This window comes from Hevea brasiliensis, chromosome 2 (genome assembly GCF_030052815.1).
Source record: "Hevea brasiliensis isolate MT/VB/25A 57/8 chromosome 2, ASM3005281v1, whole genome shotgun sequence".
In the NCBI taxonomy this organism is placed as follows: Eukaryota; Viridiplantae; Streptophyta; class Magnoliopsida; order Malpighiales; family Euphorbiaceae; genus Hevea; species Hevea brasiliensis.
Genome location: NC_079494.1, coordinates 58147368 through 58174476, shown reverse-complemented (window position 1 = coordinate 58174476; position 27109 = coordinate 58147368). Strand labels below are relative to the sequence as shown.

The following is a 27109-nucleotide window of genomic DNA, read 5'->3' as shown; positions in this document are numbered from 1 at the left end:
TTTGTGGAACCTCAAATAAATTATAATTCAATAAATGACTTAAATGAATTATATTTCACAAATTGTACTTCATAACTTTGAAAAAAATAAATTAGGAAGGATAAAAATGATTGAAATAAAATAGCCTGTTCCGGTACACGGTGTGACATATCTTACTCGGCTATACTGTAGACGGGTAAGGGGAATCACAGAGCATTCCCATTCTCCCTTCGAGACAGAGCAAGGAAGTGGTTGCTTTCTCAACCAGCTGGAATGTTCACCACTTGGGAAAATCTCTCACAAGCTTTTCTAGCAAGGTATTTCCCACCTACAAAGATTGCAAGACTGAGGCTTGAGCTCAACACCTTCAGACAAAAGGAAGGTGAATCACTCTATGACGCATGGTAAAGCTATAAGGACCTATAGAGGGAATGTCCACACCATGGCATAGAGGATTGGCTACTAGTGCAAAATTTCTATAATGGGTTACTACCCTTTGCAATGAGCACAGTAGATTCGGCTGCAGATGGTAACCTAATGGAGAAAACAGTAACATAAGCACTTGAACTTCTAGAAAGGGTCGCATATCATAATTATGAGTGGTCAAATGAAAGAGGAACTGCAAGGAGAACAGCAGGGGTCTTGGAAGTGGATACCCTAAGCATGATAAATGCTCAATTTGATCAGCTCACAAAGAGACTTGACAGAATGTAAGCCAATGCAGTTGGTACAAGCAACCAGCATCGCGACTACTATGGAGGAGGATAACCTTAGAATTCAATAGCTTCAATGAACCCTCTATAGAACAAATGAACTATCTCAATAACGGGGAAACTTCAACCATAGGTAGCCCAATAATCCATATTCAAACACTTACAACCCTGGAGGGAGGAACCACCCAAATTTCTTATGGTCAAACTAATAGAATCAGCTAATAAACAAACAACAGGGGTACAAACCAATAGCACCCCCTGGATTTCAGAACAGAGGCCAAAACTTTGCACAGCCACCACCGCCTCCTCAACCTCAGCAATTTGAATCGAAGATGACCATGGAATCCATGATGGAAGGTTTCCTAGCAGCTCAACAACAACAAAATGAATTGATTAACAGCTGACTTCCAGAATAGACCCACTTGCTATCCATAATAAGATGCTAGAGATTCAAATTGCTCAGCAAGCAAGTTCTTCAAGTAAGGCTGCTGGTAAACTGCCTAGTCAACTAGAGATGAACCTAAGGGAGCATTGTAAGGCAGTTACATTGAGGAGTGGGAGAACTCTAGTACAACCAGAGGAAGAACCGATAGAGGAAACCTCAGAAAAATCTAAAAGCCAAGCAGAGAAAAAGGAGGAAGAAGCCAAGAAAGATCAGGAAGAGGAAGCAGGGAAGAAAAAGAAGTTACCAGAGCCATACCAGCCACTCCTACCTTTTCCTCAGAGATTTCAGAAAGCCAAATTGGATAAGCAGTTCGGGAAGTTTTTAGAAGTTTTACAGAAACTTTATATCAATATTCCCTTCACTAAAGCACTCTCTCAGATGCCATCCTATGCCAAATTTCTTAAGGAAATTCTATCAAAGAAAAGAAAACTGGAAGACTATGAGACAGTTGTTCTAACAGAGGAATGCAGTGCCATACTGTAAAACAAACTGCCTCCAAAGTTAAAAGATCCAAGAAGCTTTTCCATACCCTGCCTCATTAGCAACAAGAAAATAGACAAGGCCCTCTGCGATCTTGGGGCAAATGTGAGTTTAATGCCTCTATCAAAATGCCAAAAGCTAGAGATCGGAGAACTGAAACCCATGACAATTTCACTGCAATTGGATGATCAATCTGTTAAATATCCTATGGGCATACTTGAGAACATCCCCATCAAAGTGGGCAAATTCTTCATTCTAGTAGACTTTGTTGTCCTTGAGATGGAAGAAGATGTTCAGATCCCTATGATCTTAGGAAGACCATTCTTGGCAACCATCGAAGCAATCATAGACGTCAAAAATGGCCGACTAACCCTCAAGGTAGGAGAAGAAGAAGTGGAATTCAACTTGTTCGACATAATGAAACACAAATTTAAACCTGATGAATGCTTCAAGGTTGACATAATTGACAAACAAGTTGAAGAGGAATTTCATAAGATACATCCTAAAGATCCTCTTGAAGCATGCATTGTGCATAGCCACACAGTGAATAATGAAAACACAGAAATAGTAGCCTGTGCATAACAGTTAGCAGCTCATACACCCCTACCCTTAGCTCAAGCTTCTGAGATGGAGAAGTTGAAGGAGGAACAAACCAAAAGCAAACCAGAGAGCACTACTGAACAGGTAGAGCTTAAACCTCTCCCCTCCTCACTAAGGTACGCATTTTTGGATTCAAACTCTAAATATCCTATTATAATCAATGCTAGCCTATCTAAGATAGAAGAGGAAAAATTGCTAAGAGAACTTATGACCCATAATAGGGCCATAGGGTATAAAATAGAAGACCTGAAAGGGATTAAACCTCGATTTGCATGCATAATCTACCTATGGAAGAAAACAGTAAACCCACTATTGAGCACCAAAGAAGACTTAACCCAAACATGAAAGAAGTAGTCAAGAAAAAAATTTTAAAACTATTAGATGCAGGTATCATATACCCAATTTCTGATAGTAAATGGGTTAGTCTAGTACATGTAGTTCCTAAGAAGGGTGGGACAACTATTATCCAAAATGCAAACAATGAATTGATCCCTACTAGGGTAGTCACTGGTTGGCGAATGTGCATAGATTATAGGAAATTGAACAGTGCCACCAGAAAAGACCATTTTTCTCTCCCTTTCATAGACCAAATGTTAGAGAGGTTAGTGAAACACTCTTACTTCTGTTATCTAGATGGGTACTCGGAATTCTTTCAAATTCCTATTCACCCAGAAGACCAAGAAAAGACCACATTCACTTGCCCTTATGGAACCTTTACATATAGGAGAATGCCTTTTGGTCTTTGCAATGCCCCTGCTACCTTTTAAAGATGCATGATGGCTATTTTTGCTTATTATATTGAAAATATCATGGAAGTTTTTATGGATGATTTTTCTGTTTATGGAACTACTTTTGATGATTGTTTAGCTAATCTATCTAAAGTGTTTCAAAGATGTGAAGAATCAAACCTGGTCCTAAATTGGGAAAAATGCCACTTTATGGTAAGAGAAGGAGTAGTCCTAGGTCATCTGATATCAGAAAGAGGGATTGAAGTTGACAAGGCAAAGGTTGAAATCATCGAAAAAATGTCACCAACAACATCAGTCAAAGAAGTGCGAAGCTTTTTGGGACATACAGGCTTTTACAGAAGATTCATTAAAGATTTTTCCAAAATAGCTAAACCATTGAAGAATCTATTAAGTCAAGATGTTCCCTTTGATTTTGATGAGAGTTGCCTTATTTCTTTTAACAGGATAAAAGAGGCCTTGATCTCAGCACTAATAATGCAACCACTAGATTGGGAACTACCATTCGAGGTGATGTGCGATGCAAGTGACTATGCAGTTGGAGCAGTGCCTGGACAAAGAAAAGATAAAAAACTCTACGCCATTTACTATGCCAGCAAGACACTTGACGATGCACAAATAAATTATGCTACCACAAAAAAGGAATTCCTGGCAGGAGTGTTTGCGATCAACAAATTCAGATCTTACCTAATTGGGTTAAAAGTCATTGTATTCATAGATCATGCTGCTATCTGGTACCTTGTGAACAAGAAGGAAGCAAAACCAAGGCTAATTCAATAGATTCTGCTCCTGCAAGAATTTGACCTTGAAATCAAGGACAAAAAGGGATCCGAAAATGTAGTAGATGACTTTCTCTCCAGACTGAAACTGGAAGAAATAGGGGACATTGAAGATTTGCCAATCAATGATTCATTCCCTGATGAGCAATTACTAGCACTCTCCCAAGCTCCATGGTATACTGACTTTGTTAATTTTCTTGTATGCAGGGTATTGCCTCTAAACATGACTTATCAGCAAAAGAAGAAATTTCTACATGATGTGCACTTCTACACATGGGAGGAACCTCTGTTGTACAAGAGATATAATGATGGGCTGATAAGAAGATGCATACCGGAAGAGGAAATAGAGAGCATTATGCAACACTGTCACTCATCATTATATGGGGGACACTTTGGCACCTCAAAAATAGAAGCCAAGATCTTGCAAGGAGGGTTTTACTAGCCACATTTGTTTAAGGATGTAAGATCCTTTGTGTTAGCTTGTGATCAATGCCAAAGAATGGGAAATATTTCAAGAAGGAATGAGTGCCCCTGCACGGCATACTTGAAGTCGAATTGTTTGATGTGTGGGGAATAGACTTAATGGGCCCATTCCCCACTTCTTTTGGAAACAAGTATATCTTGGTTGGTGTCGACTATGTATCTAAAAGGGTGGAAGCAATAGCCACACTGACCTACGATGCCAGAGTGGTCACAAAGTTTCTTAAAAAAAGCATCTTCACAAGATTTGGCACACCACGAGCAATAATCAGCGATGGGGGAAGTCACATCTGTAACCAATAATTTGAAACACTATTAAAGAAGTATGGAGTGACTCACAAGGTAGCCACACCTTACCATCCTCAGACCAGCGGGCTTGTGGAAATTTCAAATCGGGAGCAAAAACAAATCCTTGAGAAAATAGTTAATTGCTTAAGGAAAGATTGGGCCATGAAATTAGATGATGCATTGTGGGCATACATCACTACATATAAAACTCCCATTGAAACAACACCCTTTTGCTTGGTCTATGGGAAGGCCTGCCACCTACCTGTCGAACTTGAACACAAAGCCTATTGGGCCATCCAGACCCTGAACTTTGACCTCAAGGCTGCTGGTGGAAAAAGACTTCTATAGCTCAATGAGTTGGAAGTGTTAGTAGTATGTCCTAAAGCATATCATTTAGTATGTATCTTGTACATGTTTAATTAATAAAAGGCATTTTTGTTTTTCCATTTATATAATATATTTATGTGTAATAGAAAAGGTCCATTGATATTTTGTTAGAAATTCTATTATTAAGTTGTTAAGAATATGAGTGACAGTATTTCTAGTATAAAGTATCATAAATTGTTGCACAATCAAGGATACTTCACAATAAGGACATGACTTATACAGAAAGATTGTAATCATGTTTGTTCCCAAGTTATTTCTATGAGATGTAAATATGATGGAATGGTGAGTCTCATGCCATATAACAAACATGATAGGCACTTATGCATGATAAGTAGGCTGAACCAGTGACATTTATGACAAGCACATGGAGTTTACTCTTGTCAATTCATTGTCATAAATCATATCAGTGCATATAATCCTTAGATCAGAGATAGCACAGTTATCTTGTATATAGGTGGTTTGAGTTTGATACTACTTTCATACTTGCACTGTGTATGGGTATATGGGCATGTGTTGGCTCCTACTAGTTATATATGGAGGTAGGTGTTGATCAAGATGGAATCTGTTACCCTAAGTAAATAGGGATAAAATTCTATGTTCATTTAATTGTTCTTGATGTTTCAAGTTCCTGGCCAGGACAGATAGATTTAATCAGAAAAGAGTTTCTGATGAAAAAATCTATTTAATCAAGAATTGGAATTAAAAGAGAACATAATATTCATAGCAAATGGAGTTTGACATAAACTATGACTCCAGCTCGAATTGAGATTTTGTAACAGAGAGATTCTAGTGCATGGTAACATATGATAAAAGGTTCGTTTAAGGTATTCCTTATTACTAATTGGGTGGCCATGGCATGCTATGCTAGGTGTTAACCATGGTCTATGAGGTGCCTAAAATGATTTAGAGAAATCATTTATAGTAAGAAAGAGTTCTAATGATATTAAGAGTTAATATCATATCTCATTGCCAATTAGTGATGAGCCTAGTGAGTCACACATATACACAAGTAATCACCAAGTTAAATGTGATTTAATTAATTAGTTAAAGAGTTTAATTAATTAATTAAATAGGTTTGGTTTGCAATTAGATTGCAAAGTCCCTAGCATAGCTTAAAATCAAATCTAGGTTATTGGATGTATAATATAAGTTAAATTTATATTTAAAGTGTTTAAATATGAATTTAATTATAAGAAATTAATTAATAGAGTTTAATTAATTAATTTATATTTGATATAAATTGATTAGAAGAAGAGAAATAATTATTTTGGGTTGAGAACTCAAAATTACAACATAAGGGTAATTTGGTCATTTCACAGGGTGACATGTGGCACCATGAGGTGGTGACACATGGCACCATATAAGCTTGCCATTTGTCTTTTAATCATGTAAGATGATCAAAGTCAAGATTAAATCTAGGTTTGACACTTGGCACAATGTGATTGGGTCAAAAACTAAGAGTCAATCAGAAGATGACATGTGGCAAGGGTTTTAAGTGTTGACCTAGCTATATAAGGGAAAGGATGAAAGAACAAAACAAGCATTCTGATTTTTTATCAAAAGGTGCCACCACCTCTCATCCCTCTTCCTCTCTTCTTCTTCATCTCTCATCTATTCAAAGAGAATTGCCAACATTCTCTTGAATTAAAATTGCTGAAAATCATTTCTGGTGTCAAATATACATCTGCAACATCTCTAAAAGGCAAAACCTCAATTTCTAATTGATTGGAAAGGCTTGAGAAGCTGTTTAAGGGGCTTCCATTGGTGATCTTGGTGTGGACAAGCTAGAGGGACAACATCTGGTGTCCTAAGTGCTTCCCAAAGATACCAAACACATCAATAGTGCATCGAAAGATTAGTGCACATGTTCTTGTGTTAATTTAGGGTTCCAATTAATTAATATGTTAATTCTAAAATCTTAAATAGCAAATGTAGATCCAAAAACATATTAAAAGTGTTTTAATATGTTGTTGAACATTGAAATCAATTAGGTAAATAATGAATCTTGCATGATGCATGAGACCCTAGAAGAAAATTTTTGAATTCAATGTTCTAAACTAATAATTTTCATACTTCCACTCCTTTAGGAAGAGATCAGACATGACGCATATGAAAACGCCAGGATCTTCAAAGACAAAACCAAAAGATGGCACAATAAGCACATCTCAAGGAAGGAAATCAAAGAATGGGAACTTGTCTTATTGTTCAACTCCAGATTGAAACTCTTTTCAGGAAAGCTAAAATCGAGATGGTCTGAACCTTTTAAGGTAACCCAATTCTTCCCGCATGGAGCAGTAGAACTGTGAAGCGAAACCTCAGGTGCATTTAAAGTCAATGGACAGAGGCTGAAGCCTCACTTTCAAGGAGAACCCATAAAAAAGGGAGTCAATTGCACCTTCAAAAACCCTTCTGACAGACCATGAAAAATGAAAGTAAAGTCCAGCTAAAGACTATAAACAAGTGCTTTTTGGGAGGCAACCCAAAATTTTTCTGAACTTTTCTTCCTTCCCTTTCTTATTTTGATTTTTGTTTCATATTCATTAGTGTTTCATTTTGTAGGACCTTCTGGAAAAGCAAGGGGCTGGAAGCAACAGAGGAGAGGAATCATCAAGTCAAAACCACAAAAGAGAAAATTGAACAAAACTGGGGAAGTAGCTCTGTTGCTAACCTTTACATTCATTTTATGCATTATGGTGAGAAAAATTTTCCATAAGGGAAAAATTGGAGAATCAAAAAATTACACGGGTCGTGTATAGGTTTCACACGCCCCTTGTAACTTTCTGGAAGTCCATAAAACTCTTGCAAATTTTAACTCTGATGGAGACAGGAAGTTACACTGGTCCAAAGCATAATTTATATGGGCCGTGTAATGTTGCTAGTAGGAAGATTACATGGGTCCCCTTTATACCTTACACGGGCCGTGTAACATGTTCAGCAATGCAACTCAATAGGTAGTAAGTTACAAGGGTCCCAGAGTTCATTTACACAGGCCGTGTATTGTGATAGAACTTGAAATTTTCGGGCAGAAACTTACACGGCCCTACATGTCGAGACCTGTGTAGTGATACACGACCCATGTATCTCATCACAGATGTGACTCCTGGGGCACAAAACGCATGAAATGAAGGGTCACAATGACCATTTAAATGCACCTCTCTTCCTTAAACTGCTCCCCATGCAAAAACCCTTCCTCTTTATCCCTCCTAGTCTATAAAAACCCCTTAAATTTCCTATCCCTTCACCAAACCCTAGTTTTCTCTTTCCCAAAATTGATCAATGGCTCCTGCAAAATGATCTGTACTGTTTTCCTCAATCCAAGGAGGTGACTCCATGCCTTCTCCCCCTCAGCCGACACCACGACACCTCAACGCCCAAGAACAAGGGCAGCCTCTCCTCAACCAGCCCCTCCTCAACCAGCCCCACTGCAACCCCAGCCACGAGCCACTCCACAACCCAAAATCTCCATTCCTTGGAGATTTTGTGATGATGCCCACAAGGCCATGTGCATCGGACTTCACACCCTTAAAATTAACTCCACAAAATACATGGATTTCGTGCTACTGGAGCAAATCGAGCTACAAGACGAGATCAAAGGACTCCTCAACAGCATCGGGTGGACAAGGTTTGCCCAACTCCATTTCCCCTCATATCGGGACACCACACTAGAGTTTTTGGGCAGTTTCATGGCCACTTTGTGGCACACTGATAGGGAAGATAGAGGCAGAATTGAATTTCGCCTCCTCGGTGTCGATCGGGTGTTGAACATGGATGAGTTCAATGCCATTTTCGGATTTGACAGCACTGAACACCAAGAAATTCTGCAGAACCGGATGATCTATAACAGCATTGACTTCTGGCGTTCTATAGCCTTGAACTCGGAGTCTTATAACTCTAACAAGTCAAAATTCTCGAGTATCACCAGTCCAGCCCTGCGTTACATGCACCGGTTAGCTGCCCACACCATCATGGGTTGTGGTGACAACCTTAGCGTGGTAAATGCCAACGAGCTCTTTTTGCTGTGGTGTATGGTCACTGGGCAGCGTTGCAGCACCGGTTTGTTTTTGTGCAACCACCCCTACCACTTATCTCACCAGCCTACCGGGCACATCATGCTTGGTGGCTTCATCACAACCATTGCCCTCCACTTCAGATTCGTCCCAGGACATCACAGGCTGCTTTCCGTCAGCAGAACATCAAAAATTGATCAAACCATCTGCATATCCATAGGGATATGTAAGAAGGTTAGCAACACCTGCTACCTACTCGATGCTAAAGGGAATGCTATCCCTGAAGAGACGAAGCACAAGAAGGACCTGGCGAGACCTCGTAGCCACAGGCGGAAGCCCAAGAGCCATTCTTTCATGAGTCCCCCGCTCAAGTGCCGTCATACACACCACCACCCACAGACCTGATCCTCACATACCTATAGCATATGAAGACCACCATCAACAACAGGATGCGAGCAATCGAGGACAGCCTCCAGGAAGCCCACAATAAGCTGGACATGCTAATGGAGAGGCTCGATGAAGAGGAGCCATCATCGCCATCATCACCATTAGAGACCTTTTAGAGTTAGGACTATAGGATAGGTTCTTTATTATAAAATCTTACATACCTTAGTCCTAAACTGCAATCATAGGTCTCTTTTATTTGCTTTTTGTCCAACCTTTCCATGCTTAATACATAATATGCTTTCTTATTATTTTTGTATGATTTTCTCTAATTTTGCATATTATGTTGACATTGAGGACAATGTTCAATTTGAGTTTGGGGGGTACAAGTGCATTTCATGTCTTGCATATCATTACATTGCTTAATTTCAGCTATATTATTCTTGTGGATCAAAATTCCATAAAAATATTGAAAATTTTTTGAAAATTTTGAACTTTGAATTGTGAAACTTAGAACTATAACCAATTTCTAGTAAGCTAATAATTGGACTTCGCGGGATAGAGGAATGAACATATCTGGATAGGCAAAAAGGGATTTTAATATGTTGTCTGTGAAAAACCTAATCTCTTTAGTAGAACTAGACTAGTTAAATCCCTTCATAATTATTAATTTGGCACATCGAACTTGTGAAGTTAGGAGAAATTTCTTGAAATATAAACAAACCTGAAAATGCCTTACCAATTCTAGAACATATCTCTTAGACCTATCAAGGTGAAATCCTAGCATATGCATGATGAAGAAATGATTAAGGCATTCTTTGATATAGCCTAATTAAGCCTTAGCCACCCTTAGTCATAATATGTCCCTTGCACCCAACTTGAGCCTATATTTTTACCTATATGATTTTCCTTGTTTACCTATAATTATTGACCTACCCCCTAGCCTAAACACATACCTCACCTTTTTGAGGAAGCCTAGTGCATAAAGGATAGGTATATCAAGTTCAAAAGAAAATATGAGGAGATGATGTAAAACTCAAGAAAGAGTGCAAGTGTGCAATTGGAAAAAAAAAAAAAAAAAGAGTCCCAAGATAAGTATCATAGAAGCACGCTTAGTATTGTAAAGAACCCTTCTTCCTCACACAAAGTCAATAGAATAAACTTGGTATACCTAAGACTTTGTGCATGAAAACTATTCTCATGTTTGCATTCTTAAAAAACCTTCATTAACAACTAAGTCATTATCCCCTTAGCCCCATTACAACCCTTTTAAAGACCTTTCGATCTTTTGAAAAGTGTACGCTACATTAGTGGAGATAGAGAATCGAGATTTGCCTATGGAGTTGGAATTAAATTAAACTCACTATAATTATCCATAATAGAGGCAAATTTAGAGGGGTAAGTGTTTCTCAAATTTATCCTGATAAAACAAGTTATTTGTGACTTATTAATAACCTTGAACAGAGGAATAACTAGTCGAAACACCATGAAAGGAAGTGAAGTTCCAAACAGGCAGCTATTGGAACCCTTATGCCTTGAAAGAGAGTAAATAGTATGAAGGATTGGAGGAGTTCAATTATGCTCTTATCGAATTGTAGGTTATATTCCTGAGTTTTTCCCTAAAGTGCGTTCGAAAACAAAGTCTTGTTTTGCTTGAGGACAAGTAAAAGTTTGAGTTTGGAGCATTTGATATACTTGAATTGTATAGATATTTTTAAGCACATTTGTATACTATCACATAGCATTTAGGTAAGTAATCTCATGCATAGTAGTTGATTTCATTAGTTTTTATAATTTCTATTGTCAAGCTCTTAATTCCATATTTTCTGTATCATTTCAGGTGTTTGGGTGAAGCCCCAGGGCATAAGAGTCTGAAAGGAAACATGGAAAGGCCAAAGGATTGTGAAAAGTTACTGATACACCTTACATAGGTCATGTAAGCAAAACCACAGACCCATGCCAGATGAAAGCCAGAGAGCCAATGGAGGAACAAAAGTACATGAGTCATGTAATTGGACCCGTGTAATCTGTAGGGACCTGTTTAAGTCTCTACCGAGCACAAGCTTGAAGAATTTTCTGAGAACAAAAGTACATGGGTCGTGTAACCAGGCCTGTGTAGCCAACGCAAACCCATGTAAACCTTTATTCCAATACAAGACTCTGCCATTTCGCTCTAGTAAGTTACACAGCCCAGGGCCGTGTAGGGCCTTATTTCATGCAGTAGCCAGTTTCCTAACCCAAATTCTCGCTCTTGTTTACACATTCAAAATAAACTCCTAAGGCTTTTTGGACTAAAAAATGACCTAACCCTAGAACAGCTATTATAAATAGAAGCAGAAAATATCAATAAAAAAGGGGGATCAATCTTTTTACAGAGCTTTTTAGGAGTTTTAGAAGAGTACTTGCTTCTGCATTCTCTTTAGCCATATTGAGGAGAAGAATATCAGTATCAAGGAGGAGTTTTTTAGCTGAAGTTTCACAAAATTAAAGCTGCAAACCCTCTTCGATTCTTTCATTCAATTTCCTTAAACGGATTTTTATTGTTCTTTACTTCATTTTTATTATGTTTGTTGAACTCACCATGAGTGAATAACTTTCATATTCTGGAATTGGGAGAGTAACGTTGTAATCATTATTATAGATAAACATTAAGTTTTGTTTATTAGATTCGAGAATTGTTGCTTGATTTAATTTCTTGTGAACTTAATGCATGCTATGTGTTGGTACCCACTTAGTATTGATTATAGATATTAATTGAAGGACTGAAAGGTGAAGATTAATATTAGAAAATCAAGATTTTGAACCTAGAAATTCTAACCTAGACATAGGCTGATTACCTTTGTGGAATTTCAAAATTGGTCAAAGACCTTAAAGGGTTTTAATTAATTTGATCGCCACGAAAGTCAGGTTTAAGTTAATTAAAATACACCCTAAGTGCCTTGAGAGAGGACTTAGGATACCTTAGGATTAATTTCCATCAAGGCAAATGATTCTCAATCCAATAAATAAACAAGATAACATCCATAGTAAGATTCAAGTATGAAATCTTAATTCCGGAATTGTTTCAAAATATATTATTTCATTTTAAGTTTATCATTCTAATATTTAAAATAAACAACTTTTATTCTGTAACACCCCAGATTTTTTATATATTATTATTGGGCTTCGTGTAGGTATTCTCAATTCGCGGAAATTCGACAGTTGTCCGGATCTGTGAATTTCCGGCCAGACAGACCAGCTACCGGAAAAGTCTCCGAATTGGATCGAGGTTTTGGCTACCCCACCATTGTCAGGCATCCCGAGCGCGTTCCCGAAGTCGGAATCGGCAAAGGTAAACCCGAACCTTGCTTTTTCGTAATTTTCTAGTGCTTAAATAGGATTAAAAATTCATAAAATATTCGTGGTAGCTTAGAAAATTACGATTCTTTTTGCAATAGCTTAGTAATATTAATAAGGACATAGAGGCAAAGTTTTATAATTTTTAGAGCTTGTTTGGGCAATTTTTGCAAAAATGATCAATTATAAGGACTAAATTGAAATTTTTCCATATTGTGATGAATGATTGATTTGATGGGCCCAGGATGGGCTGTGTGATGTGATTGAGTTGTGGATATATGGATTGTGGATATAGAAGTGTGTTTTGAGCCCTTTTGCAGGTTGGGTAGGTCCTAGGTATAGGGGAGACTCTGCCGGATTTTCGGCATGACTTAGGACGTATTTGGTCTTTTCTTTATTTGTATTGAGTCATTTGTGTTAAATAAATGTAATGTAATTGTCAGGTGAGCCGGGACAGCCTTCTTCCTCCGCCCAGCCGCCACAGTGATTGTCGTCAAGTCTGTGAGTAAAATATTAATTTTAATTATAATTTCGATATTATTATATGTTCAGCATGCCCATGCATCACTTATATGCATATATTTATGTAGTTAAACTCTAGGCACGATTTATGTTGCATTCATAACTGTTAATGTGCCATGAGTGTTGTTGTGGTAATTTGGAGCAGTGTGCGTGCGTTGGCGTGCGTGTGATGTGGTGTGGACTATGGATAGGACGGGTAGTCACGGCTTGAGTTCTTCGCTGGGACCCGATCCTTCGAGGGGTAGTCACGGCTTGAGTTCTTCGCTGGGACCCTCGATTTGGTTTATTAAGCGAAAGTCCGGCTTGAGTTCTTCGCTGGCACCAGGTTGGATTTAAGAGAGCTGTATAGGGGATCAGCTCCCAATATATTATGATTGATGCTACAGGGTGCGTGAGTGCTCCAAATTACCTTTTTGATGCTATGATGTGAATATGATGTTGATGTTGCATTTCACGCTACGAGTGCATTAGTTACAGATAGTTATAGAGATTATGGTTAAAATTGATATTTTACTCTCTGAGTCGAACGCTCACTCCTGTTCAAAAATTTTTACAGGCCACAGGAGGATATTTTTTTGAGGTTAACCTGCTTTCTCCCTCGCAGGTCGATTACTACTGTTTGTATAAACTTGTTAAATCTTAGAATTTCCGCATGTGTTAGAAATGTTTATTTGATTTGGGTCTGTAAACTAAATTATTATTTTGGACCTGTAAACTTAAATGTGCTATGCATGTTTGATGGATTGGATGAGGAGTGAGCTCCCATTTATTTTATGTTGATGAGTATGTGGAGGGTGGTGAGCTCCCCAATTGACTATATATTGTGTTTACAGGTCGGGTGAGTCGAAAACTCCCCGTTGGAAAGTCCATTTTATGGCCGGACTCTGTCCGTTTGTTTTCTTGAATTTGGGCCCAATGGGCCTTAGAATTGGGTAAATGAACAGTTAAGGCTTACTACGGGCCTCGGGGGCTTTAGGCTGGCCAGTCCTAGTCTTGGTCCGCCCATAGGTTGGGTCGTGACAAATGTGGTATCGAGCTTAGGCTCCATTCTTAGGGAATGTTTGTCTAAAATGTTGGGAAGAGTCTACTAGGAGTCACATGCGGAGTATAGGATTACATTTCGTCTTTTCTGTAATTCTTTGTTTCTAGATTCTACGTTATACCTCGGAAATATAAGATTACCTCGGTTAGTGTCTTGATTTTCATGGAGTACACAGAAATGTGAAATAGAGTTAGTAGACATGTGAGATCTATCATGAGGATACGTACTCCAAGAAATGTTATATTTTTGTCAGTATGGGTTTAAATGGTGTGCCCATTTCGTGTAAGACACGAGTACATAAAAGTGAGTCTTAAAAATGCAGTTGCCTAGATAAGGATGAGGATACCACTCTTGGCGGTCATCGGTAGATGACCCATCGAGAATAAGTTTGTGATAATAGAAGATTCGGAGAGATAAGAAATTAGGAGACCTAGTCTGTCAGGACGTATCGTAGTAACTATACAATGTTCTCGATGTCTGCTCTGTAAGCTGCAGATTACAGTAGCGACATGAGATTATTGTGTAGAGCTGCGTGCATCCCCGTGGTGCTCCATAATGAGGGTGTTTGAGATGGCTTCATTTTGGTACAGTTATGCGAGCGAGTTCTATATTTGCAGAGGAGTTGGGAACTCTGGCTAAGAGTCTAGAGTTAGAATATTGAAAGGTCACAGTTTGGTGATAACTAGAGTCGGTGACTCGATTACTGACATGAGCTAGAGTTACATCAAGAGTTGCCATCAGACCAGAGGTTTCGGACTAGTTGCAAAGTAAAGGTGACACTTATAGAGTGAGAATAGTATACCTTGTGTGTATCAGTATGGAATAAAGTACAACTCTACTACCTAGAGAAGGTCGAAACTATGAATTGATGATTTATAGAGCTATGATATGATAAAAGAGTCATTAACTTGACATGGTTCTGGCAAGGTGGCAGATGTAGTACCTTTGTTGCAGCAAGTTAGGATATAGTCCTATCTTTTCAGAATGGATCGAAGGTTATTACTGATAATGATGACTTATGGAATAGTGTCCCAGATGGGACTGTAGAGTGTGGTAGAGAGTAGTTGGCTCGGGTATCCTGGAGAGGATACAAGTTCCATTATAGGAATCATATATAATCAGATCACGATGGATGTAAATCCTTTGAATTGGATGACGGGTTTGGGTGCCCGAAATCTTAAGTTTTGGAATTGAGTAAACATGGAAAATAATAATAATAATAATAGTGTTAAGAGTAATAAATTAGCGAAGATAAATCACAGAAGGCCAATGGATAAAGAAAGTGCAGAATGAAAGTTTGGGCAATTGATTGCAGATGCAATATAATCTAAATGCTAGTGGAAGTACTAGCTAGAGTGGTCAAAGGACCAAATCTGAGTAGCACAGACATATGATAACGCGATAGAGACTCTGAAAGATATAGTTAGCAAGTACAGCTATTATGTTAGGAAGAAGAATGGAACCAGGGATAGAATAGTCAAGTTCTATTTTGGGTAAGACAAAGGAAATAAATGAAAGGACAACCTAAAGAGCGCATAATAAAAGGAACAAAGTTAAGATATAGGATAGGCTAAGTGTTATTCTTGGCAAGGAGAATGACAAGGATGGAAAACCCAAAATGGGACCACATTAGTGAGAAAAGTGATGGAGGTATGGAATACAATAATAATGAGTAAATGTTAGAAGGTGTGCGATGGTATTGCGGACTACCTAAATAGGTAGAGAAAGAGAAGTTAGTAAGCAGTAAGTTGAATAAAAGTCAGTCTAAGGGATCAAATAGGTATGATGAGAGGAAAAGAATGATAGATAATGACACATAGGTTTTAGGTTAGACTTTTGAGATAGTGAGAAGGTAGTTAGAGGTTCGTTATGAATGTCAGGCAAACATTTTTAGTGTGATCAACAGAATCACTTTGCAGTGAAGCAATAACGACAGAGCAACAGTAGGGGTAGAATAAAAAGTGACAAGTATGGATGGTAATAAATCACTAGAAAGTTTAAGGATCAAATTAATGACCATAGATAAGGGTGGAATTAGTGTTGAAAGAATCTATTAGCGAGAGAAATCTTTCAGGATTCAACAAGGGTTAAGGGCACAATATAAACGATGATGGATATGAATCATAGGTCGAGTATAAGTAAAGTTAATAAATTATAAAATATTATGTCAGGAAGGACGATGGTACAGTAAAGGGTTCATGCAGATGATACCTTATAGGTAGTGATGAGCACTCCTAGGATGCCAAGAAACACAACATCTAAATATTGGAACCAAGATCTTTAATCATCCAAACAAGGCAGAATTTCAGATTGAAAACCCAAGTGTCAATACACAAATAGTAACAAGCTAAAGCATATTGATCATCAAAATAAGACTAGCAAGGGGTTCATGCTGCTAGAATCCAAGTTCTTTCAAGAAACATGGAAGAAACATAGAAGAAACTCAAGCTCCAGCAATGGAGTTCTCTCCCTAATACTCACACTTAAACTAGAAAAATGAAGGCTACCCATACAATCTGAATATCATGGGTTATATATAGCATCTCTAAAACCCTAAAAGTGTGCCAAAACCCTAAAAGTGTGCCAACATGGCTAAAAAGACAAAAATAAAAGGCTCCTCAATCAGATAGGGCGTTTCCATAGGGGGGGGGGATCATTTGGGACCACTTGCTTTATGGCAGCCCTTTATGTAGTGGGGACCATAAGTTAGCGACAACACTTTAGGTGGTAGCGACCTTTTTTTAATGTAGTGGGGACCAACAAAGGTATCGACACATGGCAAATCCAAATAAGCATAAGAAGCTCCTCCAATCCACTTGGCCGAATGGTCTTGTGCCAAGTCATGCTGATGTGGCGAAGTCACGCTGATGTGGCGCCACTTGTCAAGTCTCCCATGCCAACTTGTGTGAGAATGATCCACCTAGATTCCAACAATATGCAAGAAAGTCCAACATGGCAATTTTGATCCCCCTTGTGCTCACAATGCTCCAACAACAATTCAAGCAGCACTCTATAACTGGCTCTAGTGATGTGTCCTCTAAATAATGGCATAGGCACAGGTGCTTCTTCATCATCCTCCTCCTTTGAAAGAATTCGTCCTCGAATTTGGTCTGCATCAATGCAAGGAAAGATCAAGAATGTTAAAAGAATTGCTAACACCATACTCACCAGTAAATCAATCTTGTATGCATTGTTGTTGATCCTTTCTAGCACTTTGAATGGACCATCACACCTTGGCTGTAATTTCGACTTTCTTAGGTTTGGAAATCGCTCTTTCCTTAAATGCACCCAAACAAAGTCACCTGGTTCAAACACAAGAGGCTTTCGGCCTTTATTAGCATGAGTAGCATATTGTGCATTTTTCTTTTCAATTTGTAACCTAGCTTGCTCATGCAATTTCCTAACCAAATCTGCTTTCTTTTTACCATCAAGACTATTAATATGATCAGGTAAAGGCAACAAGTCTAATGGTGTCAATGGATTAAAACCATACACAATCTGAAATGGTGAAAATCCGGTAGAAGAATGCACTACTCATTATAAGCAAACTCAACAAAAGGAATGCAATCTTCCCAAGATTTCAAATTTTGTTTAACCATCACACGCAATAAAGTAGTTAAGCTTCTATTCACTACTTACATTTGTCCATCGATGCAGGGATGACAAGTAGTTGAGAACAACAGTTTAGTACCTAACTTACCCCACAACACCCTCCAAAAGTGACTTAGGAACTTAACATCTCTATCACTTACTATAGTCCTAGGTATACCATGTAACCTGACTATCTCCTTAAAGAACAAATTGGCTATGTATGTGGCATCATCTGTTTTGTGACACGGTATGAAGTGTGCCATCTTAGAAAATCTATCAACAACCACAAATATAGAATCATGACCTCTCCTAGACCTAGGCAAACCCAAAATAAAATCCATAGAAATATCAGTCCAAGGTTCCTTAAGACCAGGCCAGGGTGTGTAAAGACCATTTGGCATTACTCTAGACTTTGCTTTCTTACATTCAACACACCTAGAACACATTCGATCAACATCTTTCCTCATATGTGGCCAAAGAAGTGTTCTTGCAATATGTTTAAAGTCTTAGCAACACCAAAATGTCCCATCAAACCACCACTATGTGACTCCAAAACAAGCAAGTCTCGCATAGAGCATTTAGGCACACAAAATTTATTCTCCTTAAACAAGTATCCATCATGCCTATAAAATTTCTGAAATGCACTTTTCTCACAAGCAGCATATACATTACAAAAATCTGCATCATCAACATACAATTCTTTCATGAACTCAAAACCAAGCAATTTAGCATCAAGTGTAGACAAAAGTGCATGTCTCCTAGAAAGTGCATCAGCTACAACATTCTCTTTTCCTTGCTTGTATTTAATCACATATGGAAATGACTCCAAAAATTCAATCCACTTAGCATGCCTTCTACTCAACTTATTTTGACTCTTAATATGCTTCAATGATTCATGATCTGAATGTATGACAAACTCTTTAGGCCACAAATAATGTTGCCAAGTTTCCAAGGCCCTAACTAATGCATACATCTCCTTATCATAAGTAGAGTAATTCAAGGCAGCTCCATGCAATTTCTCACTAAAATATGCTATTGGTCGTTTCTCTTGCATGAGAACCGCACCAATTCCTACACCACTGCGTCACATTCAATCTCAAAAGTCTTATCAAAATCTGCAAACTCAACAAGGGTGCAGAACACAATCTATCTTTAAGTTCAGAAAATGCATGTTCATGTTTCTTTTTCCACTCAAATGCAACATTCTTTTCACCAATTCATTCAAAGGAGCAGCAATTGTACTAAAATTAGGCACAAATCGCCTATAGAAACTAGCCAATCCATGGAAACTCCTAACCTCGGACACATTCTTAGGAATTGGCCAATCTCTAATGGCTTTGATTTTCTCTTCATCAACCTGTACACCTTTACTACTTACAACAAAACCAAGAAAAACAACCTTATCCAAGCAAAATGAACACTTTTTCGCATTCGCATACAATTTCTCATTTCTCAACACATCAAAAACAAGTCTCAAGTGATGCAAATGCTCGTCTATGTTACTGTTGTAAATCAAAATGTCATCAAAATACACAACAACAAATTTTCCAATGAAATTCCTCAACACATGATTCATCAAACGCATAAAAGTGCTAGGAGCATTTGTGAGCCCAAATGGCATCACCATCCATTCATACAACCCATATTTAGTTTTGAAAGCAGTTTTCCACTCATCACCAATTTTCATTCTTATTTGGTGGTAACCACTTTTCAAATCTATCTTAGAAAACACACTTGCACCATGCAACTCATCAAGCATATCATCAAGGCGAGGGATTGGGTGTCTATACTTTACAGTGATTTTATTGATGGCCTTGCAATCCACACACATGCGATAACTCCCATCCTTCTTAGGCACTAGCAACACAGGTACAGCACATGGGCTCATGCTCTCCCTAACATAGCCCTTCTCCATAAGCTCCTCCACTTGCCTTTGTAACTCTTTTGTTTCTTTAGGATTTGTTCTGTATGTTGGTCTATTCGGTATTTGTGCTCCAGGTATTAAGTCAATCTGGTGCTCAATCCCTCTGATAGGTGGCAATCCTGGTGGCAACTCATCCGGGAAGACATCTTCATATTCTTGTATAAGAGACAAAGCATCACTAGGCAAATGTGAATCAAGGTCAGTAACACATAAATTAACCTCCTTGTACATAAGTACACAAAGAGGTCTTCCTGAATGTAAAGCCTCTCTAACTTCTCTTTCCTTCACATACAAACTCATTCTTTTCTCTCCACTCTTCTTTTGCCCCGAGCTTTCCTTTTTCTCATTTGTTCTCATTTTCTTTTCTTTTGTTTCTCTTTTCTCTTTCTTTTCACTCTCATCTAGCTCGGCCTCTCTAAGTTTTTCTCTCCAAGTTTCTTTCTTTTCTTCAATGGATCTAAGAATCCTCATTTGATCTTCATGCACTTGACATGGGGTCATAGGAAGCAATGAGTATGTTCGACCTTCCTTAGTGACCGTGTACCTGTTCTTCCTACCATCATGCACAACAATTCTATCATACTGCCATGGACGGCCCAACAAAAGATGCGTAGCAACCATAGGTACAACATCACAAAGTACCTCATCATTATACTTGCCAATGGTGAATGGCACAACCACCTGTTTTGTAACCCTCAACTTCCCACAATCATTCAACCATTGCAAGCCATATGGTTTTGGATGTGTGGTAGTAGGCAAACCCAACTTGTCCACCAAGAGTGAACTAGCCACATTACAACAGCTCCCACCATCTACAATCACACTACACAACTTGTCATTCACCAAGCACCTAGTATGGAAGATGTTCTCCCTTTGCATTTCATCACCACACTCCATACTCACTTGTGCACTAAGTGTGCGCATGGTGACAAGGATATTGCCATCCATAGGTGGGTGATCTCCCTCATCGTAGCAATCATCCTCATGCTCATCAACATTATGAGATTCTTCCTCTCTTTCCTCTTCACTTTCTAACTCTCCATTTTCCCTAACAACCATCACTCTTTTATTTGGACATTGTGAGGCATAATGTCCATTTCCCAAGCACTTAAAACACTTCAATTCTCTAGTCCTAGTAGGAACTCCCTTATTCTTCTCCTCTACTTTCTCCTTTCCTTTCCATTCTTCTTTCTTGAATTTGGGAACTTCTTTCTCCACCCTTGAAGGAGCAGACCAATTCGACTTCCAATTACTCCTAGGAGCCGAATGGTTGGCTGGTGCATATCTAGCCACATTCTTCCTTTTTAGTTGCTTCTCCACTTTAAGTGCCATTTGTAGCATATCCTCCACCTCCACACAAGGTTGCAGCTCCACAATATTAGCAATTTCAGGATTTAACCCATTCAAAAAGCGAACCATTGTAGCTTCCCGATCCTCCTCGACATCAGCTCTAATCAACGCTATCTCCATGGCCTTGTAGTATTCTTCGACACTTTTAGTACCTTGAGTGAGTTTTTGTAACCTTTGAAGCAGCTCTCTGTGGTAGTAAGGTGGCACAAACCTGTTTCGCAAGATTCCCTTCATTTCGTCCCATGTCTCCACGGTTCGTTGCCCATTTCTCCTCCTCCTACTCAACAACTGATCCCACCATACAATTGCATACTCTTTGAATTCTACAGCTGCTAACTTCACTTTCTTTTCTTCAGAATAATGGTGGCACTCAAAAATCAACTCCACCTGTCTCTCCCACTCCAAATAAACTTCTGGATTATCCTTCCCATGAAAAGGTGGAATTTGCATCTTTATACTAGCTAAATTCCCATCAACTCTCTCCTCATTTCCATCTCTATCCCAATGATCACCGAGCCTAAAATTTCTGCCACCCCTTCTTCCCTAGGCCCTCTACCCCTAGGTGGTCTATGCCCTCTTCCACCATAATGGTAGTTCCCATAGTCATAAGCTTCATCATACTCATCATCATTCCATTCAGCTTCTTCATACCCTTCATTCCTATGTTCTGCCCGAAATCTACCTTCATTTCTATTCTGATTTCCCACATTTGCTCCCCCATCATTCCTCCTATTTCTATCTTCTCTGTCCCTTCTCATCTCTTCCATAAACCTGGTAATCTCATTTCTCATTCCCTCAATACATCCAATTCATCTCTAAAGTCATTCATTTGCACATTCATCCTTTCAAAGCTTTGTGCTACAGATTCTTTAAAAATTCGATCATCAGGAAACTCCATTTTTTCTTCATGACCTCCACTACTACCATTTGTCTCTTGTAATTGAGACATGATTTGGCTGCAAGAAAACGGTTAGTAGAAATGGCTCACCCTCTCAAGTGTTTAGCTCAAGTGTTTTGCACAAATTTCAGGCTCTTACCCTCTTTTGGCACTCACACACTCTTGCCTTTTACCACTCAAGAGTTTGCTTCCCTTGTTCCTTTGGGAACTAAAATTCTAAACAAGCACAAATACTTGCTAATTTTATCAAAATAATCAACAAACGAAACTGGAAGAAACGAAATTGCAATAACCAGAGAGTGTGACACTAGAGCCAAAGAAATGGAAGACGCCAAAGTAGAAGCAAATGTGAACGAAATGGTATGATTTTTGAAAACTGTATGAGAGACAACCCAACAGAATGATATCAAGCTCAAACTTCCAATTTCATAGCCAACTTTGCACAAATACCAGCAGTTCACACAATTAACAAAAAATATGCAACAATTTTGGTTAACCACACAAACGAATATATTTTGATCTGAAATTTGGTATACATAGGCATCCCAATACTGACTAACTACTGGTAAAATTTCAGGAGTTTCTGGATGAGTTTACTAGGTGAACGAAATTTGACTAGCTCTGCCGCAAAATTTTGGTTCGGTAGGCAAACAATGTCACAAAACCCTGAAAATTGACACAAAAGCTACTGAGATGGAGTATAATCAGCCTGCAAAATTTCGGAGCTTTCTGGGTTGGTTTGGTGTGTTAACTCAATTTGATCAGGTTTGCCGCAAATTTTGGTTCGGTAGGCAAACAATGTCACAAAACCCTGAAAATTGACACAAAAGCTACTGAGATGGAGTATAATCAGCCTGCAAAATTTCGGAGCTTTCTGGGTTGGTTTGGTGTGTTAACTCAATTTGATCAGGTTTGCCGCAAATTTTGGTTCGGTAGGCAAACAATGTCACAAAACCCTGAAAATTGACACAAAAGCTACTGAGATGGAGTATAATCAGCCTGCAAAATTTCGGAGCTTTCTGGGTTGGTTTGGTGTGTTAACTAAATTTGATCAGGTTTGCGCAAATTTTTGGTTCGATATCCAAACAGTGGAATTTTCACATCAAATATGGCATGTGAGGTGTCTAGTAATACCCAAAGATGTTGATAGATTATAAGGCTCAAATTCAAGGTTTAACTTCACAATTCACAATTTCATCACTTACGTCAGCTTGTCAATTTTTTTTTCAGCACAGCACAACTCAGCTTACAATACAATCTCCTTTTTTTTTTCTTTTTTTTTTTTATACTGATGCAAAGGATAAAAATTGCAGAATCAACTACTGATACCACTCAAGTACTTTGGCAATCCAAATCAAGCTCTACCCACTAGCACACAGGCACATCCCAAGCATTAATTACCCAATTTAACATACTCAGACTTGATATCATATAACTCAAGAGGCAAATAGCTAGTGTCAAAGATAGGTTTCAGCTTGATTAACTCTAATCCTACAGACAAGCTCAAAGAAAACAAGATGAACAAGAGATTTAATCTAAGATTAAGCAAAATCCTACACTAAAATTAAGACTACCAAGTTTCAACCAGCAAGAGTTCAAACAAAAAAAAAGAAAAAAATCAGTACCCTAAAATGCAGATTTGATTTGGCTACAAAGAACAAGGCACTAGATGATGAAACTAATAGATATCTAAATGTCCTACAATGGCTGACTATTATAGTTAACCAAACAGAAAAGAAAAAGAAGTTTTAATGGATAAATACCTTGTTAGATGCCAAGGCTCTGATACCAAAATGATGAGCACTCCTAGGATGCCAAGAAACACAACATCTAAATATTGGAACCAAGATCTTTAATCATCCAAACAAGGCAGAATTTCAGATTGAAAACCCAAGTGTCAATACACAAATAGTAACAAGCTAAAGCATATTGATCATCAAAATAAGACTAGCAAGGGGTTCATGCTGCTAGAATCCAAGTTCTTTCAAGAAACATGGAAGAAACATAGAAGAAACTCAAGCTCCAAAGAATGGAGTTCTCCCTAATACTCACACTTAAACTAGAAAAATGAAGGCTACCCATACAATCTGAATATCTTGGGTTATATATAGCATCTCTAAAACCCTAAAAGTGTGCCAAAACCCTAAAAGTGTGCCAACATGGCTAAAAAGACAAAAATAAAAGGCTCCTCAATCAGATAGGGCATTTCCATAGGGGGGGGGGGACCATTTGGGACCACTTGCTTTATGGCAGCCCTTTATGTAGTGGGGACCATAAGTTGGCAGCAACACTTTAGGTGGTAGCAGCCTTTTTTTTAATGTAGTGGGGACCAACAAAAGGTATCAGCACATGGCAAATCCAAATAAGCATAAGAAGCTCCTCCAATCCACTTGGCCAAATGGTCTTGTGCCAAGTCATGCTGATGTGGCGAAGTCACGCTGATGTGGCGCCACTTGTCAAGTCTCCCATGCCAACTTGTGTGAGAATGATCCACCTAGATTCCAACAATATGCAAGAAAGTCCAACATGGCAATTTTGATCCCCCTTGTGCTCACAATGCTCCAACACCAATGCTTGCAGCTCTCTAGCTCTGGCTCTGGTGATGGGTCCTCTAAATAATGGCATAGGCACTGGTGCTTCTTCATCAGGTAGAGCACAATTGTGCTAGGAGATGATGAAATTTGAAGAGAAAGACTAAGAAACATAGGTTAAACGTTATTATATGGACAATCGGGCGTAGTTGAATATAGAGGATATTTTTCTTTCTTTTCAAGTTTAGCTCGTGTTTTTGATTCCAGAGCGTTATATAAGGAGCAGAGACTGAGGCAAGGAGACCTAGTTATTTGAGATTTTGATAGGCACCAATTCATATACAATTTCCTGATATGAGAATGACAGTAAATGCATACCTAGTGTTAAGTATGAAAGGACGATCAGAGTAATGACAGGAGTTAAATTGAGTTAGCTACTAAGGCTTGCGACTGTTTTAAACTATGAGCTAGATGAAGTACTATTTATGGATGAGTTTCAATAGATGAAATTGTTGCTGATGGGTAATTTGAGGTTGAAGTTTAGAAAGCTATGGGCAGTATATATGATTATATTAAGGAGAATGAACACGTGAAGTATCTTGTTTGGAATTAAGGCATGACACATATTTCCTACAGCCGTGTTAGTTCAGATGGAACTTATAGTTTATGGGGCTCATATTCATCCAGGATAAGCAATTTCCTACTAAGGCTGGTAGGGAATGATAATGTTCTGATAGTTAAGTTGGAAAAAAGGGGATACAAGAAAAATTTTCTATGGGTAATTATAAGTGTTACATAAGGTGAAGAATGTGCTGGTAGGAGTAAATCATAGGGTTAGAATTCTTGAAGTAATGAAACTAGTAATCAAGATAAGACTAAGAAATAAAAAGAAAGTTAAAGTTGATGATGGGATAGACATCTTTGAAGGAAAAGGTGTAAGGATGAGATAGGACTAAAATTAAGGAATAAGTACAGCAGGTTGAAAAGATACCAACAATACCAAAAATAGGAAAAGGGAAGTGGATAAGATGCAAAGGACAGGAAGAGAGCTCGATAGAGTCAGTTATAATGATGAGGATAAGGAGTGTCTAACCATCGCCTCGTGTTAACACTACCTATGAGCGGTGAAGGATACACCGTGTACTGTGACGCCTTCAGAGTTGGCCTAGGGTGTGTTTTGATGCGAAATGGAAAAGTAGTGGCTTATGCTTCAAGGCAGCTGAAGAGGCATGAGCAGAACTATCCCACTCATGATTTGGAAATGGCGGCTGTAGTCTTTGCACTAAAAATCTGGAGACACTACCTGTATGGTGAAGTGTCCGAGATATACACCGACCATAAGAATTTGAAGTACATCTTCCAACAGAGGGATTTAAACTTGAGATAGAGGAGATGGATGGAGCTTCTGGAAGACTATGATTGCACCATCCAGTACCACCCTGGGAAGGCCAATGTAGTAGCAGATGCTTTAAGCAGAAAATCTTCTGGCAGTTTGGCGCACATTTCAGCAGAGAAGAGACCGTTGATTCAGGAAGTATATGAGTTGATGGATCAAGGTTTAATCCTAGATCTTTCAGATGAGGGGGTCTTGTTGGCTCATTTTTCAGTGAGGCCAGACTTGCGAGATAGAGTTAGAGTTTCCCAACACAGAGACCAACAATTAATGAAGATCATAGAAAGAGTACAGCAAGGTGAAGGTGGTGAGTTTGGATTTGCCAATGATGGTGCCCTAGTGCAAGGTTCTAGGATATGTGTGCCCGATGTGGACAATCTCAGAGATGAAATCATGCGAGAGGCACACTATACACTGTACAATGTCCACCCAGGTTCCACCAAGATGTACCATGATGTGAAAGATAGCTATTGGTGGAATGGCATGAAGAGAGACATAGCAGACTTTGTGTCCAAGTGCTTGACTTGTCAGAAGGTGAAGTTTGAACACCAGAGACCGTCAGGGAAGTTGCAAGAGCTCCCTATCCCAGAATGGAAGTGGGAAATGATTTCTATGGATTTTGTGACTGGGTTACCTCGTACCACGCGAGGATATGATTCGATATGGGTAATTGTAGACCGCCTAACCAAATCAGCTCACTTCTTGCTTGTGAAGACTATATATTCTGTGGCACAGTACGCCCGGCTCTACATACGAGAAATAGTCGATTGCATGGAGTTCCGCCCATAATATCCGATGAGGGCCCTTCACTTCTCGATTTTGGAGAAAGTTGCAGAGGCACTTGGCACATGATTGAACTTCAAGACGCTTTCCACCCTCAGACAGACGGAGAGTCCGAAAGGACAATCCAAACACTGGAAGACATGCTTCGCATGAGTGTTTTGGATTTTGGAGGTCAATGGGATGAGCTAGTTTTGGTGGAGTTTGCCTACAACAACTTATCACTCCAAAGATAGGGATGCCACCCTATGAGGCACTATATGGAAGAAAGTGTAGGTCTCTCCGTGTTGGACAGAAATGGGGAAGCAAGGGTGCATGATGTAGACCTAGTGCAGTACACTTGCAGGTAGTTCCTTTAATCGTGGAACGATCGAGGACTTTCAAGAGAGAAAAGTTATGCACCCAGACGAGGGATGGAGTTTGCGATGGCGACTATGTATTCTGAAGGTATCTC

The 27109-nt window shown here is 38.8% G+C and overlaps 1 long non-coding RNA gene and 1 other non-coding gene across 2 annotated transcripts; one reads left to right on the top strand and one right to left on the bottom strand.

Annotated features, from left to right (window-relative positions):
- Window positions 1-321: 321 nt before the first annotated feature.
- LOC131178096 (small nucleolar RNA R71) lies at window positions 322-428 on the bottom strand. The gene has a single exon (XR_009147229.1). It is a non-coding gene; the product is annotated as a small nucleolar RNA R71 (small nucleolar RNA).
- A 12010-nt stretch (window positions 429-12438) lies between these two features.
- On the top strand, window positions 12439-13844 carry LOC131170538 (uncharacterized). Its single transcript, XR_009141322.1, has 3 exons — window positions 12439-12619; window positions 13068-13125; window positions 13703-13844. It is a non-coding gene; the product is annotated as an uncharacterized LOC131170538 (long non-coding RNA).
- Window positions 13845-27109: the final 13265 nt, after the last annotated feature.